This window comes from Oncorhynchus mykiss, unplaced genomic scaffold (genome assembly GCF_013265735.2).
Source record: "Oncorhynchus mykiss isolate Arlee unplaced genomic scaffold, USDA_OmykA_1.1 un_scaffold_838, whole genome shotgun sequence".
NCBI lineage: Eukaryota > Metazoa > Chordata > Actinopteri > Salmoniformes > Salmonidae > Oncorhynchus > Oncorhynchus mykiss.
The window spans coordinates 32501-45494 of record NW_023494285.1 but is presented as its reverse complement, the minus strand read 5'-3'; the positions used below and the strand labels follow the sequence as shown (position 1 = coordinate 45494).

The 12994-nt window shown below is 45.4% G+C and overlaps 39 non-coding genes across 39 annotated transcripts; all 39 read left to right on the top strand.

Moving 5' to 3' along the window:
• Positions 1-228: 228 nt before the first annotated feature.
• LOC118963115 lies at positions 229-347 on the top strand. Its single transcript, XR_005050316.1, has one exon. It is a non-coding gene; the product is annotated as a 5S ribosomal RNA (ribosomal RNA).
• A 177-nt stretch (positions 348-524) lies between these two features.
• LOC118963148 lies at positions 525-643 on the top strand. The gene has a single exon (XR_005050349.1). It is a non-coding gene; the product is annotated as a 5S ribosomal RNA (ribosomal RNA).
• Positions 644-820: 177 nt separating this feature from the next.
• LOC118963130 lies at positions 821-939 on the top strand. Its single transcript, XR_005050331.1, has one exon. It is a non-coding gene; the product is annotated as a 5S ribosomal RNA (ribosomal RNA).
• A 260-nt stretch (positions 940-1199) lies between these two features.
• LOC118963114 lies at positions 1200-1318 on the top strand. Its single transcript, XR_005050315.1, has one exon. It is a non-coding gene; the product is annotated as a 5S ribosomal RNA (ribosomal RNA).
• Positions 1319-1495: 177 nt separating this feature from the next.
• Positions 1496-1614, top strand: LOC118963161. The gene has a single exon (XR_005050362.1). It is a non-coding gene; the product is annotated as a 5S ribosomal RNA (ribosomal RNA).
• Positions 1615-1791: 177 nt separating this feature from the next.
• Positions 1792-1910, top strand: LOC118963113. The gene has a single exon (XR_005050314.1). It is a non-coding gene; the product is annotated as a 5S ribosomal RNA (ribosomal RNA).
• Positions 1911-2170: 260 nt separating this feature from the next.
• Positions 2171-2289, top strand: LOC118963112. The gene has a single exon (XR_005050313.1). It is a non-coding gene; the product is annotated as a 5S ribosomal RNA (ribosomal RNA).
• Positions 2290-2549: 260 nt separating this feature from the next.
• LOC118963111 lies at positions 2550-2668 on the top strand. Its single transcript, XR_005050312.1, has one exon. It is a non-coding gene; the product is annotated as a 5S ribosomal RNA (ribosomal RNA).
• A 260-nt stretch (positions 2669-2928) lies between these two features.
• LOC118963110 lies at positions 2929-3047 on the top strand. The gene has a single exon (XR_005050311.1). It is a non-coding gene; the product is annotated as a 5S ribosomal RNA (ribosomal RNA).
• A 177-nt stretch (positions 3048-3224) lies between these two features.
• LOC118963120 lies at positions 3225-3343 on the top strand. The gene has a single exon (XR_005050321.1). It is a non-coding gene; the product is annotated as a 5S ribosomal RNA (ribosomal RNA).
• A 177-nt stretch (positions 3344-3520) lies between these two features.
• On the top strand, positions 3521-3639 carry LOC118963108. The gene has a single exon (XR_005050309.1). It is a non-coding gene; the product is annotated as a 5S ribosomal RNA (ribosomal RNA).
• Positions 3640-3899: 260 nt separating this feature from the next.
• Positions 3900-4018, top strand: LOC118963107. The gene has a single exon (XR_005050308.1). It is a non-coding gene; the product is annotated as a 5S ribosomal RNA (ribosomal RNA).
• Positions 4019-4278: 260 nt separating this feature from the next.
• On the top strand, positions 4279-4397 carry LOC118963106. Its single transcript, XR_005050307.1, has one exon. It is a non-coding gene; the product is annotated as a 5S ribosomal RNA (ribosomal RNA).
• A 260-nt stretch (positions 4398-4657) lies between these two features.
• Positions 4658-4776, top strand: LOC118963105. The gene has a single exon (XR_005050306.1). It is a non-coding gene; the product is annotated as a 5S ribosomal RNA (ribosomal RNA).
• A 261-nt stretch (positions 4777-5037) lies between these two features.
• On the top strand, positions 5038-5156 carry LOC118963104. The gene has a single exon (XR_005050305.1). It is a non-coding gene; the product is annotated as a 5S ribosomal RNA (ribosomal RNA).
• A 177-nt stretch (positions 5157-5333) lies between these two features.
• LOC118963103 lies at positions 5334-5452 on the top strand. The gene has a single exon (XR_005050304.1). It is a non-coding gene; the product is annotated as a 5S ribosomal RNA (ribosomal RNA).
• A 177-nt stretch (positions 5453-5629) lies between these two features.
• Positions 5630-5748, top strand: LOC118963142. Its single transcript, XR_005050343.1, has one exon. It is a non-coding gene; the product is annotated as a 5S ribosomal RNA (ribosomal RNA).
• A 177-nt stretch (positions 5749-5925) lies between these two features.
• On the top strand, positions 5926-6044 carry LOC118963147. The gene has a single exon (XR_005050348.1). It is a non-coding gene; the product is annotated as a 5S ribosomal RNA (ribosomal RNA).
• A 177-nt stretch (positions 6045-6221) lies between these two features.
• Positions 6222-6340, top strand: LOC118963102. Its single transcript, XR_005050303.1, has one exon. It is a non-coding gene; the product is annotated as a 5S ribosomal RNA (ribosomal RNA).
• A 260-nt stretch (positions 6341-6600) lies between these two features.
• On the top strand, positions 6601-6719 carry LOC118963101. Its single transcript, XR_005050302.1, has one exon. It is a non-coding gene; the product is annotated as a 5S ribosomal RNA (ribosomal RNA).
• Positions 6720-6896: 177 nt separating this feature from the next.
• Positions 6897-7015, top strand: LOC118963131. The gene has a single exon (XR_005050332.1). It is a non-coding gene; the product is annotated as a 5S ribosomal RNA (ribosomal RNA).
• Positions 7016-7192: 177 nt separating this feature from the next.
• On the top strand, positions 7193-7311 carry LOC118963146. Its single transcript, XR_005050347.1, has one exon. It is a non-coding gene; the product is annotated as a 5S ribosomal RNA (ribosomal RNA).
• Positions 7312-7488: 177 nt separating this feature from the next.
• LOC118963100 lies at positions 7489-7607 on the top strand. Its single transcript, XR_005050301.1, has one exon. It is a non-coding gene; the product is annotated as a 5S ribosomal RNA (ribosomal RNA).
• A 260-nt stretch (positions 7608-7867) lies between these two features.
• Positions 7868-7986, top strand: LOC118963099. The gene has a single exon (XR_005050300.1). It is a non-coding gene; the product is annotated as a 5S ribosomal RNA (ribosomal RNA).
• A 177-nt stretch (positions 7987-8163) lies between these two features.
• On the top strand, positions 8164-8282 carry LOC118963070. Its single transcript, XR_005050271.1, has one exon. It is a non-coding gene; the product is annotated as a 5S ribosomal RNA (ribosomal RNA).
• Positions 8283-8459: 177 nt separating this feature from the next.
• Positions 8460-8578, top strand: LOC118963097. Its single transcript, XR_005050298.1, has one exon. It is a non-coding gene; the product is annotated as a 5S ribosomal RNA (ribosomal RNA).
• A 260-nt stretch (positions 8579-8838) lies between these two features.
• Positions 8839-8957, top strand: LOC118963096. The gene has a single exon (XR_005050297.1). It is a non-coding gene; the product is annotated as a 5S ribosomal RNA (ribosomal RNA).
• A 260-nt stretch (positions 8958-9217) lies between these two features.
• Positions 9218-9336, top strand: LOC118963095. The gene has a single exon (XR_005050296.1). It is a non-coding gene; the product is annotated as a 5S ribosomal RNA (ribosomal RNA).
• Positions 9337-9513: 177 nt separating this feature from the next.
• LOC118963094 lies at positions 9514-9632 on the top strand. Its single transcript, XR_005050295.1, has one exon. It is a non-coding gene; the product is annotated as a 5S ribosomal RNA (ribosomal RNA).
• A 177-nt stretch (positions 9633-9809) lies between these two features.
• Positions 9810-9928, top strand: LOC118963109. Its single transcript, XR_005050310.1, has one exon. It is a non-coding gene; the product is annotated as a 5S ribosomal RNA (ribosomal RNA).
• Positions 9929-10105: 177 nt separating this feature from the next.
• On the top strand, positions 10106-10224 carry LOC118963093. The gene has a single exon (XR_005050294.1). It is a non-coding gene; the product is annotated as a 5S ribosomal RNA (ribosomal RNA).
• Positions 10225-10484: 260 nt separating this feature from the next.
• On the top strand, positions 10485-10603 carry LOC118963092. Its single transcript, XR_005050293.1, has one exon. It is a non-coding gene; the product is annotated as a 5S ribosomal RNA (ribosomal RNA).
• Positions 10604-10863: 260 nt separating this feature from the next.
• Positions 10864-10982, top strand: LOC118963091. Its single transcript, XR_005050292.1, has one exon. It is a non-coding gene; the product is annotated as a 5S ribosomal RNA (ribosomal RNA).
• Positions 10983-11242: 260 nt separating this feature from the next.
• LOC118963090 lies at positions 11243-11361 on the top strand. The gene has a single exon (XR_005050291.1). It is a non-coding gene; the product is annotated as a 5S ribosomal RNA (ribosomal RNA).
• Positions 11362-11538: 177 nt separating this feature from the next.
• LOC118963098 lies at positions 11539-11657 on the top strand. Its single transcript, XR_005050299.1, has one exon. It is a non-coding gene; the product is annotated as a 5S ribosomal RNA (ribosomal RNA).
• Positions 11658-11834: 177 nt separating this feature from the next.
• LOC118963089 lies at positions 11835-11953 on the top strand. The gene has a single exon (XR_005050290.1). It is a non-coding gene; the product is annotated as a 5S ribosomal RNA (ribosomal RNA).
• A 260-nt stretch (positions 11954-12213) lies between these two features.
• LOC118963088 lies at positions 12214-12332 on the top strand. Its single transcript, XR_005050289.1, has one exon. It is a non-coding gene; the product is annotated as a 5S ribosomal RNA (ribosomal RNA).
• Positions 12333-12509: 177 nt separating this feature from the next.
• Positions 12510-12628, top strand: LOC118963087. The gene has a single exon (XR_005050288.1). It is a non-coding gene; the product is annotated as a 5S ribosomal RNA (ribosomal RNA).
• A 177-nt stretch (positions 12629-12805) lies between these two features.
• Positions 12806-12924, top strand: LOC118963086. The gene has a single exon (XR_005050287.1). It is a non-coding gene; the product is annotated as a 5S ribosomal RNA (ribosomal RNA).
• The last annotated feature ends 70 nt before the right edge of the window (positions 12925-12994 follow it).

Genomic DNA, 12994 nt, shown 5'->3' with positions numbered 1-12994 from the left:
TGTCCGTTTTTTCCCACAAGGCTGAAATATGTGCCCTCGCTTTGAAATAAGTAAGCAAGGTTAGTTTGTATTTCACCCAACAATCTGTGCTACAAATTATGGCTACAGTATATGCAATTTCTTCCACTTTTTGAGTGACACAAAGATGCTTATCTAAATGGTGGAAATGCAACAGCTGTTAATCAGGCTCACTTTGACTTTACATGGTGCACCAAGAGATAGTTTCTCGCTTACGGCCACACCGGCCTGAGTACGCCTGATCTCGTCCGATCTCGGAAGCTAAGCAGGGTCGGGCCTGGTTAGTACTTGGATGGGAGACCGCCTGGGAATACCAGGTGCTGTAAGCTTTTTGTCACTGCCTTGTGGAATTTCAACTCTTTGTCCGTTTTTTCCCACAAGGCTGAAATATGTGCCCTCGCTTTGAAATAAGTAAGCAAGGTTAGTTTGTATTTCATCCAACAATCTGTGCTACAAATTATGGCTACAGTATATGCAATTTCATCCACTTTTTGAGATTGCCTTTCGCTTACGGCCACACCGCCCTGAGTACGCCTGATCTCGTCCGATCTCGGAAGCTAAGCAGGGTCGGGCCTGTTTAGTACTTGGATTGGAGACCGCCTGGGAATACCAGGTGCTGTAAGCTTTTTGTCACTGCCTTGTGGAATTTCAACTCTTTGTCCGTTTTTTCCCACAAGGCTGAAATATGTGCCCTCGCTTTGAAATAAGTAAGCAAGGTTAGTTTGTATTTCATCCAACAATCTGTGCTACAAATTATGGCTACAGTATATGCAATTTCATCCACTTTTTGAGATTGCCTTTCGCTTACGGCCACATCGGCCTGAGTACGCCTGATCTCGTCCGATCTCGGAAGCTAAGCAGGGTCGGGCCTGGTTAGTACTTGGATGGGAGACCGCCTGGGAATACCAGGTGCTGTAAGCTTTTTGTCACTGCCTTGTGGAATTTCAACTCTTTGTCCGTTTTTTCCCACAAGGCTGAAATATGTGCCCTCGCTTTGAAATAAGTAAGCAAGGTTAGTTTGTATTTCATCCAACAATCTGTGCTACAAATTATGGCTACAGTATATGCAATTTCTTCCACTTTTTGAGTGACACAAAGATGCTTATCTAAATGGTGGAAATGCAACAGCTGTTAATCAGGCTCACTTTGACTTTACATGGTGCACCAAGAGATAGTTTCTCGCTTACGGCCACACCGGCCTGAGTACGCCTGATCTCGTCCGATCTCGGAAGCTAAGCAGGGTCGGGCCTGGTTAGTACTTGGATGGGAGACCGCCTGGGAATACCAGGTGCTGTAAGCTTTTTGTCACTGCCTTGTGGAATTTCAACTCTTTGTCCGTTTTTTCCCACAAGGCTGAAATATGTGCCCTCGCTTTGAAATAAGTAAGCAAGGTTAGTTTGTATTTCATCCAACAATCTGTGCTACAAATTATGGCTACAGTATATGCAATTTCATCCACTTTTTGAGATTGCCTTTCGCTTACGGCCACACCGCCCTGAGTACGCCTGATCTCGTCCGATCTCGGAAGCTAAGCAGGGTCGGGCCTGTTTAGTACTTGGATGGGAGACCGCCTGGGAATACCAGGTGCTGTAAGCTTTTTGTCACTGCCTTGTGGAATTTCAACTCTTTGTCCGTTTTTTCCCACAAGGCTGAAATATGTGCCCTCGCTTTGAAATAAGTAAGCAAGGTTAGTTTGTATTTCATCCAACAATCTGTGCTACAAATTATGGCTACAGTATATGCAATTTCATCCACTTTTTGAGATTGCCTTTCGCTTACGGCCACACCGGCCTGAGTACGCCTGATCTCGTCCGATCTCGGAAGCTAAGCAGGGTCGGGCCTGGTTAGTACTTGGATGGGAGACCGCCTGGGAATACCAGGTGCTGTAAGCTTTTTGTCACTGCCTTGTGGAATTTCAACTCTTTGTCCGTTTTTTCCCACAAGGCTGAAATATGTGCCCTCGCTTTGAAATAAGTAAGCAAGGTTAGTTTGTATTTCATCCAACAATCTGTGCTACAAATTATGGCTACAGTATATGCAATTTCTTCCACTTTTTGAGTGACACAAAGATGCTTATCTAAATGGTGGAAATGCAACAGCTGTTAATCAGGCTCACTTTGACTTTACATGGTGCACCAAGAGATAGTTTCTCGCTTACGGCCACACCGGCCTGAGTACGCCTGATCTCGTCCGATCTCGGAAGCTAAGCAGGGTCGGGCCTGGTTAGTACTTGGATGGGAGACCGCCTGGGAATACCAGGTGCTGTAAGCTTTTTGTCACTGCCTTGTGGAATTTCAAATCTTTGTCCGTTTTTTCCCACAAGGCTGAAATATGTGCCCTCGCTTTGAAATAAGTAAGCAAGGTTAGTTTGTATTTCATCCAACAATCTGTGCTACAAATTATGGCTACAGTATATGCAATTTCTTCCACTTTTTGAGTGACACAAAGATGCTTATCTAAATGGTGGAAATGCAACAGCTGTTAATCAGGCTCACTTTGACTTTACATGGTGCACCAAGAGATAGTTTCTCGCTTACGGCCACACCGGCCTGAGTACGCCTGATCTCGTCCGATCTCGGAAGCTAAGCAGGGTCGGGCCTGGTTAGTACTTGGATGGGAGACCGCCTGGGAATACCAGGTGCTGTAAGCTTTTTGTCACTGCCTTGTGGAATTTCAACTCTTTGTCCGTTTTTTCCCACAAGGCTGAAATATGTGCCCTCGCTTTGAAATAAGTAAGCAAGGTTAGTTTGTATTTCATCCAACAATCTGTGCTACAAATTATGGCTACAGTATATGCAATTTCTTCCACTTTTTGAGTGACACAAAGATGCTTATCTAAATGGTGGAAATGCAACAGCTGTTAATCAGGCTCACTTTGACTTTACATGGTGCACCAAGAGATAGTTTCTCGCTTACGGCCACACCGGCCTGAGTACGCCTGATCTCGTCCGATCTCGGAAGCTAAGCAGGGTCGGGCCTGGTTAGTACTTGGATGGGAGACCGCCTGGGAATACCAGGTGCTGTAAGCTTTTTGTCACTGCCTTGTGGAATTTCAACTCTTTGTCCGTTTTTTCCCACAAGGCTGAAATATGTGCCCTCGCTTTGAAATAAGTAAGCAAGGTTAGTTTGTATTTCATCCAACAATCTGTGCTACAAATTATGGCTACAGTATATGCAATTTCATCCACTTTTTGAGATTGCCTTTCGCTTACGGCCACACCGCCCTGAGTACGCCTGATCTCGTCCGATCTCGGAAGCTAAGCAGGGTCGGGCCTGTTTAGTACTTGGATGGGAGACCGCCTGGGAATACCAGGTGCTGTAAGCATTTTGTCACTGCCTTGTGGAATTTCAACTCTTTGTCCGTTTTTTCCCACAAGGCTGAAATATGTGCCCTCGCTTTGAAATAAGTAAGCAAGGTTAGTTTGTATTTCATCCAACAATCTGTGCTACAAATTATGGCTACAGTATATGCAATTTCATCCACTTTTTGAGATTGCCTTTCGCTTACGGCCACACCGGCCTGAGTACGCCTGATCTCGTCCGATCTCGGAAGCTAAGCAGGGTCGGGCCTGGTTAGTACTTGGATGGGAGACCGCCTGGGAATACCAGGTGCTGTAAGCTTTTTGTCACTGCCTTGTGGAATTTCAACTCTTTGTCCGTTTTTTCCCACAAGGCTGAAATATGTGCCCTCGCTTTGAAATAAGTAAGCAAGGTTAGTTTGTATTTCATCCAACAATCTGTGCTACAAATTATGGCTACAGTATATGCAATTTCTTCCACTTTTTGAGTGACACAAAGATGCTTATCTAAATGGTGGAAATGCAACAGCTGTTAATCAGGCTCACTTTGACTTTACATGGTGCACCAAGAGATAGTTTCTCGCTTACGGCCACACCGGCCTGAGTACGCCTGATCTCGTCCGATCTCGGAAGCTAAGCAGGGTCGGGCCTGGTTAGTACTTGGATGGGAGACCGCCTGGGAATACCAGGTGCTGTAAGCTTTTTGTCACTGCCTTGTGGAATTTCAAATCTTTGTCCGTTTTTTCCCACAAGGCTGAAATATGTGCCCTCGCTTTGAAATAAGTAAGCAAGGTTAGTTTGTATTTCATCCAACAATCTGTGCTACAAATTATGGCTACAGTATATGCAATTTCTTCCACTTTTTGAGTGACACAAAGATGCTTATCTAAATGGTGGAAATGCAACAGCTGTTAATCAGGCTCACTTTGACTTTACATGGTGCACCAAGAGATAGTTTCTCGCTTACGGCCACACCGGCCTGAGTACGCCTGATCTCGTCCGATCTCGGAAGCTAAGCAGGGTCGGGCCTGGTTAGTACTTGGATGGGAGACCGCCTGGGAATACCAGGTGCTGTAAGCTTTTTGTCACTGCCTTGTGGAATTTCAACTCTTTGTCCGTTTTTTCCCACAAGGCTGAAATATGTGCCCTCGCTTTGAAATAAGTAAGCAAGGTTAGTTTGTATTTCATCCAACAATCTGTGCTACAAATTATGGCTACAGTATATGCAATTTCTTCCACTTTTTGAGTGACACAAAGATGCTTATCTAAATGGTGGAAATGCAACAGCTGTTAATCAGGCTCACTTTGACTTTACATGGTGCACCAAGAGATAATTTCTCGCTTACGGCCACACCGGCCTGAGTACGCCTGATCTCGTCCGATCTCGGAAGCTAAGCAGGGTCGGGCCTGGTTAGTACTTGGATGGGAGACCGCCTGGGAATACCAGGTGCTGTAAGCTTTTTGTCACTGCCTTGTGGAATTTCAACTCTTTGTCCGTTTTTTTCCCACAAGGCTGAAATATGTGCCCTCGCTTTGAAATAAGTAAGCAAGGTTAGTTTGTATTTCATCCAACAATCTGTGCTACAAATTATGGCTACAGTATATGCAATTTCTTCCACTTTTTGAGTGACACAAAGATGCTTATCTAAATGGTGGAAATGCAACAGCTGTTAATCAGGCTCACTTTGACTTTACATGGTGCACCAAGAGATAGTTTCTCGCTTACGGCCACACCGGCCTGAGTACGCCTGATCTCGTCCGATCTCGGAAGCTAAGCAGGGTCGGGCCTGGTTAGTACTTGGATGGGAGACCGCCTGGGAATACCAGGTGCTGTAAGCTTTTTGTCACTGCCTTGTGGAATTTCAACTCTTTGTCCGTTTTTTCCCACAAGGCTGAAATATGTGCCCTCGCTTTGAAATAAGTAAGCAAGGTTAGTTTGTATTTCATCCAACAATCTGTGCTACAAATTATGGCTACAGTATATGCAATTTCATCCACTTTTTGAGATTGCCTTTTGCTTACGGCCACACCGGCCTGAGTACGCCTGATCTCGTCCGATCTCGGAAGCTAAGCAGGGTCGGGCCTGGTTAGTACTTGGATGGGAGACCGCCTGGGAATACCAGGTGCTGTAAGCTTTTTGTCACTGCCTTGTGGAATTTCAACTCTTTGTCCGTTTTTTCCCACAAGGCTGAAATATGTGCCCTCGCTTTGAAATAAGTAAGCAAGGTTAGTTTGTATTTCATCCAACAATCTGTGCTACAAATTATGGCTACAGTATATGCAATTTCATCCACTTTTTGAGATTGCCTTTCGCTTACGGCCACACCGGCCTGAGTACGCCTGATCTCGTCCGATCTCGGAAGTTAAGCAGGGTCGGGCCTGGTTAGTACTTGGATGGGAGACCGCCTGGGAATACCAGGTGCTGTAAGCTTTTTGTCACTGCCTTGTGGAATTTCAACTCTTTGTCCGTTTTTTCCCACAAGGCTGAAATATGTGCCCTCGCTTTGAAATAAGTAAGCAAGGTTAGTTTGTATTTCATCCAACAATCTGTGCTACAAATTATGGCTACAGTATATGCAATTTCATCCACTTTTTGAGATTGCCTTTCGCTTACGGCCACACCGCCCTGAGTACGCCTGATCTCGTCCGATCTCGGAAGCTAAGCAGGGTCGGGCCTGTTTAGTACTTGGATTGGAGACCGCCTGGGAATACCAGGTGCTGTAAGCTTTTTGTCACTGCCTTGTGGAATTTCAACTCTTTGTCCGTTTTTTCCCACAAGGCTGAAATATGTGCCCTCGCTTTGAAATAAGTAAGCAAGGTTAGTTTGTATTTCATCCAACAATCTGTGCTACAAATTATGGCTACAGTATATGCAATTTCATCCACTTTTTGAGATTGCCTTTCGCTTACGGCCACACCGGCCTGAGTACGCCTGATCTCGTCCGATCTCGGAAGCTAAGCAGGGTCGGGCCTGGTTAGTACTTGGATGGGAGACCGCCTGGGAATACCAGGTGCTGTAAGCTTTTTGTCACTGCCTTGTGGAATTTCAACTCTTTGTCCGTTTTTTCCCACAAGGCTGAAATATGTGCCCTCGCTTTGAAATAAGTAAGCAAGGTTAGTTTGTATTTCATCCAACAATCTGTGCTACAAATTATGGCTACAGTATATGCAATTTCTTCCACTTTTTGAGTGACACAAAGATGCTTATCTAAATGGTGGAAATGCAACAGCTGTTAATCAGGCTCACTTTGACTTTACATGGTGCACCAAGAGATAGTTTCTCGCTTACGGCCACACCGGCCTGAGTACGCCTGATCTCGTCCGATCTCGGAAGCTAAGCAGGGTCGGGCCTGGTTAGTACTTGGATGGGAGACCGCCTGGGAATACCAGGTGCTGTAAGCTTTTTGTCACTGCCTTGTGGAATTTCAACTCTTTGTCCGTTTTTTCCCACAAGGCTGAAATATGTGCCCTCGCTTTGAAATAAGTAAGCAAGGTTAGTTTGTATTTCATCCAACAATCTGTGCTACAAATTATGGCTACAGTATATGCAATTTCATCCACTTTTTGAGATTGCCTTTCGCTTACGGCCACACCGGCCTGAGTACGCCTGATCTCGTCCGATCTCGGAAGTTAAGCAGGGTCGGGCCTGGTTAGTACTTGGATGGGAGACCGCCTGGGAATACCAGGTGCTGTAAGCTTTTTGTCACTGCCTTGTGGAATTTCAACTCTTTGTCCGTTTTTTCCCACAAGGCTGAAATATGTGCCCTCGCTTTGAAATAAGTAAGCAAGGTTAGTTTGTATTTCATCCAACAATCTGTGCTACAAATTATGGCTACAGTATATGCAATTTCATCCACTTTTTGAGATTGCCTTTCGCTTACGGCCACACCGCCCTGAGTACGCCTGATCTCGTCCGATCTCGGAAGCTAAGCAGGGTCGGGCCTGTTTAGTACTTGGATTGGAGACCGCCTGGGAATACCAGGTGCTGTAAGCTTTTTGTCACTGCCTTGTGGAATTTCAACTCTTTGTCCGTTTTTTCCCACAAGGCTGAAATATGTGCCCTCGCTTTGAAATAAGTAAGCAAGGTTAGTTTGTATTTCATCCAACAATCTGTGCTACAAATTATGGCTACAGTATATGCAATTTCATCCACTTTTTGAGATTGCCTTTCGCTTACGGCCACACCGGCCTGAGTACGCCTGATCTCGTCCGATCTCGGAAGCTAAGCAGGGTCGGGCCTGGTTAGTACTTGGATGGGAGACCGCCTGGGAATACCAGGTGCTGTAAGCTTTTTGTCACTGCCTTGTGGAATTTCAACTCTTTGTCCGTTTTTTCCCACAAGGCTGAAATATGTGCCCTCGCTTTGAAATAAGTAAGCAAGGTTAGTTTGTATTTCATCCAACAATCTGTGCTACAAATTATGGCTACAGTATATGCAATTTCTTCCACTTTTTGAGTGACACAAAGATGCTTATCTAAATGGTGGAAATGCAACAGCTGTTAATCAGGCTCACTTTGACTTTACATGGTGCACCAAGAGATAGTTTCTCGCTTACGGCCACACCGGCCTGAGTACGCCTGATCTCGTCCGATCTCGGAAGCTAAGCAGGGTCGGGCCTGGTTAGTACTTGGATGGGAGACCGCCTGGGAATACCAGGTGCTGTAAGCTTTTTGTCACTGCCTTGTGGAATTTCAACTCTTTGTCCGTTTTTTCCCACAAGGCTGAAATATGTGCCCTCGCTTTGAAATAAGTAAGCAAGGTTAGTTTGTATTTCATCCAACAATCTGTGCTACAAATTATGGCTACAGTATATGCAATTTCATCCACTTTTTGAGATTGCCTTTCGCTTACGGCCACACCGCCCTGAGTACGCCTGATCTCGTCCGATCTCGGAAGCTAAGCAGGGTCGGGCCTGTTTAGTACTTGGATGGGAGACCGCCTGGGAATACCAGGTGCTGTAAGCTTTTTGTCACTGCCTTGTGGAATTTCAACTCTTTGTCCGTTTTTTCCCACAAGGCTGAAATATGTGCCCTCGCTTTGAAATAAGTAAGCAAGGTTAGTTTGTATTTCATCCAACAATCTGTGCTACAAATTATGGCTACAGTATATGCAATTTCATCCACTTTTTGAGATTGCCTTTCGCTTACGGCCACACCGGCCTGAGTACGCCTGATCTCGTCCGATCTCGGAAGCTAAGCAGGGTCGGGCCTGGTTAGTACTTGGATGGGAGACCGCCTGGGAATACCAGGTGCTGTAAGCTTTTTGTCACTGCCTTGTGGAATTTCAACTCTTTGTCCGTTTTTTCCCACAAGGCTGAAATATGTGCCCTCGCTTTGAAATAAGTAAGCAAGGTTAGTTTGTATTTCATCCAACAATCTGTGCTACAAATTATGGCTACAGTATATGCAATTTCTTCCACTTTTTGAGTGACACAAAGATGCTTATCTAAATGGTGGAAATGCAACAGCTGTTAATCAGGCTCACTTTGACTTTACATGGTGCACCAAGAGATAGTTTCTCGCTTACGGCCACACCGGCCTGAGTACGCCTGATCTCGTCCGATCTCGGAAGCTAAGCAGGGTCGGGCCTGGTTAGTACTTGGATGGGAGACCGCCTGGGAATACCAGGTGCTGTAAGCTTTTTGTCACTGCCTTGTGGAATTTCAACTCTTTGTCCGTTTTTTCCCACAAGGCTGAAATATGTGCCCTCGCTTTGAAATAAGTAAGCAAGGTTAGTTTGTATTTCATCCAACAATCTGTGCTACAAATTATGGCTACAGTATATGCAATTTCTTCCACTTTTTGAGTGACACAAAGATGCTTATCTAAATGGTGGAAATGCAACAGCTGTTAATCAGGCTCACTTTGACTTTACATGGTGCACCAAGAGATAGTTTCTCGCTTACGGCCACACCGGCCTGAGTACGCCTGATCTCGTCCGATCTCGGAAGCTAAGCAGGGTCGGGCCTGGTTAGTACTTGGATGGGAGACCGCCTGGGAATACCAGGTGCTGTAAGCTTTTTGTCACTGCCTTGTGGAATTTCAACTCTTTGTCCGTTTTTTCCCACAAGGCTGAAATATGTGCCCTCGCTTTGAAATAAGTAAGCAAGGTTAGTTTGTATTTCATCCAACAATCTGTGCTACAAATTATGGCTACAGTATATGCAATTTCATCCACTTTTTGAGATTGCCTTTCGCTTACGGCCACACCGGCCTGAGTACGCCTGATCTCGTCCGATCTCGGAAGCTAAGCAGGGTCGGGCCTGGTTAGTACTTGGATGGGAGACCGCCTGGGAATACCAGGTGCTGTAAGCTTTTTGTCACTGCCTTGTGGAATTTCAACTCTTTGTCCGTTTTTTCCCACAAGGCTGAAATATGTGCCCTCGCTTTGAAATAAGTAAGCAAGGTTAGTTTGTATTTCATCCAACAATCTGTGCTACAAATTATGGCTACAGTATATGCAATTTCATCCACTTTTTGAGATTGCCTTTCGCTTACGGCCACACCGCCCTGAGTACGCCTGATCTCGTCCGATCTCGGAAGCTAAGCAGGGTCGGGCCTGTTTAGTACTTGGATGGGAGACCGCCTGGGAATACCAGGTGCTGTAAGCATTTTGTCACTGCCTTGTGGAATTTCAACTCTTTGTCCGTTTTTTCCCACAAGGCTGAAATATGTGCCCTCGCTTTGAAATAAGTAAGCAAGGTTAGTTTGTATTTCATCCAACAATCTGTGCTACAAATTATGGCTACAGTATATGCAATTTCATCCACTTTTTGAGATTGCCTTTCGCTTACGGCCACACCGGCCTGAGTACGCCTGATCTCGTCCGATCTCGGAAGCTAAGCAGGGTCGGGCCTGGTTAGTACTTGGATGGGAGACCGCCTGGGAATACCAGGTGCTGTAAGCTTTTTGTCACTGCCTTGTGGAATTTCAACTCTTTGTCCGTTTTTTCCCACAAGGCTGAAATATGTGCCCTCGCTTTGAAATAAGTAAGCAAGGTTAGTTTGTATTTCATCCAACAATCTGTGCTACAAATTATGGCTACAGTATATGCAATTTCTTCCACTTTTTGAGTGACACAAAGATGCTTATCTAAATGGTGGAAATGCAACAGCTGTTAATCAGGCTCACTTTGACTTTACATGGTGCACCAAGAGATAGTTTCTCGCTTACGGCCACACCGGCCTGAGTACGCCTGATCTCGTCCGATCTCGGAAGCTAAGCAGGGTCGGGCCTGGTTAGTACTTGGATGGGAGACCGCCTGGGAATACCAGGTGCTGTAAGCTTTTTGTCACTGCCTTGTGGAATTTCAACTCTTTGTCCGTTTTTTCCCACAAGGCTGAAATATGTGCCCTCGCTTTGAAATAAGTAAGCAAGGTTAGTTTGTATTTCATCCAACAATCTGTGCTACAAATTATGGCTACAGTATATGCAATTTCTTCCACTTTTTGAGTGACACAAAGATGCTTATCTAAATGGTGGAAATGCAACAGCTGTTAATCAGGCTCACTTTGACTTTACATGGTGCACCAAGAGATAGTTTCTCGCTTACGGCCACACCGGCCTGAGTACGCCTGATCTCGTCCGATCTCGGAAGCTAAGCAGGGTCGGGCCTGGTTAGTACTTGGATGGGAGACCGCCTGGGAATACCAGGTGCTGTAAGCTTTTTGTCACTGCCTTGTGGAATTTCAACTCTTTGTCCGTTTTTTCCCACAAGGCTGAAATATGTGCCCTCGCTTTGAAATAAGTAAGCAAGGTTAGTTTGTATTTCATCCAACAATCTGTGCTACAAATTATGGCTACAGTATATGCAATTTCTTCCACTTTTTGAGTGACACAAAGATGCTTATCTAAATGGTGGAAATGCAACAGCTGTTAATCAGGCTCACTTTGACTTTACATGGTGCACCAAGAGATAGTTTCTCGCTTACGGCCACACCGGCCTGAGTACGCCTGATCTCGTCCGATCTCGGAAGCTAAGCAGGGTCGGGCCTGGTTAGTACTTGGATGGGAGACCGCCTGGGAATACCAGGTGCTGTAAGCTTTTTGTCACTGCCTTGTGGAATTTCAACTCTTTGTCCGTTTTTTCCCACAAGGCTGAAATATGTGCCCTCGCTTTGAAATAAGTAAGCAAGGTTAGTTTGTATTTCATCCAACAATCTGTGCTACAAATTATGGCTACAGTATATGCAATTTCATCCACTTTTTGAGATTGCCTTTCGCTTACGGCCACACCGCCCTGAGTACGCCTGATCTCGTCCGATCTCGGAAGCTAAGCAGGGTCGGGCCTGTTTAGTACTTGGATGGGAGACCGCCTGGGAATACCAGGTGCTGTAAGCATTTTGTCACTGCCTTGTGGAATTTCAACTCTTTGTCCGTTTTTTCCCACAAGGCTGAAATATGTGCCCTCGCTTTGAAATAAGTAAGCAAGGTTAGTTTGTATTTCATCCAACAATCTGTGCTACAAATTATGGCTACAGTATATGCAATTTCATCCACTTTTTGAGATTGCCTTTCGCTTACGGCCACACCGGCCTGAGTACGCCTGATCTCGTCCGATCTCGGAAGCTAAGCAGGGTCGGGCCTGGTTAGTACTTGGATGGGAGACCGCCTGGGAATACCAGGTGCTGTAAGCTTTTTGTCACTGCCTTGTGGAATTTCAACTCTTTGTCCGTTTTTTCCCACAAGGCTGAAATATGTGCCCTCGCTTTGAAATAAGTAAGCAAGGTTAGTTTGTATTTCATCCAACAATCTGTGCTACAAATTATGGCTACAGTATATGCAATTTCTTCCACTTTTTGAGTGACACAAAGATGCTTATCTAAATGGTGGAAATGCAACAGCTGTTAATCAGGCTCACTTTGACTTTACATGGTGCACCAAGAGATAGTTTCTCGCTTACGGCCACACCGGCCTGAGTACGCCTGATCTCGTCCGATCTCGGAAGCTAAGCAGGGTCGGGCCTGGTTAGTACTTGGATGGGAGACCGCCTGGGAATACCAGGTGCTGTAAGCTTTTTGTCACTGCCTTGTGGAATTTCAACTCTTTGTCCGTTTTTTCCCACAAGGCTGAAATATGTGCCCTCGCTTTGAAATAAGTAAGCAAGGTTAGTTTGTATTTCATCCAACAATCTGTGCTACAAATTATGGCTACAGTATATGCAATTTCATCCACTTTTTGAGATTGCCTTTCGCTTACGGCCACACCGCCCTGAGTACGCCTGATCTCGTCCGATCTCGGAAGCTAAGCAGGGTCGGGCCTGTTTAGTACTTGGATGGGAGACCGCCTGGGAATACCAGGTGCTGTAAGCATTTTGTCACTGCCTTGTGGAATTTCAACTCTTTGTCCGTTTTTTCCCACAAGGCTGAAATATGTGCCCTCGCTTTGAAATAAGTAAGCAAGGTTAGTTTGTATTTCATCCAACAATCTGTGCTACAAATTATGGCTACAGTATATGCAATTTCATCCACTTTTTGAGATTGCCTTTCGCTTACGGCCACACCGGCCTGAGTACGCCTGATCTCGTCCGATCTCGGAAGCTAAGCAGGGTCGGGCCTGGTTAGTACTTGGATGGGAGACCGCCTGGGAATACCAGGTGCTGTAAGCTTTTTGTCACTGCCTTGTGGAATTTCAACTCTTTGTCCGTTTTTTCCCACAAGGCTGAAATATGTGCCCTC